The 925-nt window shown below is 49.7% G+C and overlaps 1 protein-coding gene and 1 long non-coding RNA gene across 2 annotated transcripts in view; one reads left to right on the forward strand and one right to left on the reverse strand.

The window, feature by feature from the left end:
* Positions 1–925, reverse strand: part of LOC112144732 — an 8,820-nt gene that overhangs the window by 7,169 nt on the left and 726 nt on the right. The window lies entirely within an intron of this gene.
* Positions 70–925, forward strand: part of oser1 (oxidative stress responsive serine-rich 1) — an 8,894-nt gene continuing 8,038 nt past the window's right edge. The window contains exon 1 of the mRNA XM_024269450.2: positions 70–455. The gene's annotated coding sequence lies outside the window, so the exon portion shown is untranslated. The remainder of the gene's footprint in view (positions 456–925) is intronic.

Here is a 925-nt window from a genome sequence, read left to right on the forward strand (position 1 = left end):
ACATACATTCACAGATAATAAATACATATTTGTAGCGGAGCTAAGACTTTCACAGTGATGACGTCACGGTGCTTTTCGTCCCCTTGACGTCAGCAGCGCTGTTATTGCAAAGTCACTGCGACGGTTTGACTGTAAACAAGCTGCGGGCCCAGCAGAACAATAGTCCCCTCGGCGGGGTTACCGTTGCCGCCGTGGTGTCTTCGTGGTTCCGGGTGTTGGTTGTGGATCTGTGGAAAGACACCGAGACCCCGCTGGTCTCATTTTGCCCGCGAACAGCTCGTTTAGCCTCACAAGGCTCGCGCAGCTAGCTGCTAAAGCTAACGCTAGCTGCTAAAGCCAGAGCTAGCTGCAGCTAGCTTGTTCGCTTAGCTCACTGGCGTTTCATCTCCCGAGGAGAACACCCGCATGTCCAGAGAGTCTCCCTTTCTCCGTGTCGAGTCCAGCGACAGAGAACCGTGAGTATTGTGGGTGATCGTCCGACGGAGTCCGGCTTTGTGTCATCGACTGTTCGGACAGAGGAGCGTCCACTGTTTACATGCAGAACCGCTGAAGGTTATTCTGTTTCACGGTCTCCTCTCAGGAACCGGGCCTGGAGGTTCTGCTAGAATCGAATCCATGGGCATGTCTGTTTGTAAATAGTAGATATGAACATTATATATGTTTGTGTATCTTGTTACGGTGTATGGTACGACCCAGTCTACCTGAGCTCGAGCTCCTGGTTGGTTCAGAATGATGTTGAGGTTTAAGGTTATATATCCGTTTTTTAGTTTAACATCCCGCGTCTTCCATCACCACATTGATAAAATGCAGAGATTAAAGGAAAACAAAGCTTTAGCATGACACGACGCTGAAGTTGGCTTCCGATTCACAGCTTCCGATTCGCGAGAGCGTTCCGCTGTGTTTTTCGAACTCAGACCACCTAAAA

This window comes from Oryzias melastigma, linkage group LG5 (assembly GCF_002922805.2).
Source record: "Oryzias melastigma strain HK-1 linkage group LG5, ASM292280v2, whole genome shotgun sequence".
Classification (NCBI taxonomy): domain Eukaryota; kingdom Metazoa; phylum Chordata; class Actinopteri; order Beloniformes; family Adrianichthyidae; genus Oryzias; species Oryzias melastigma.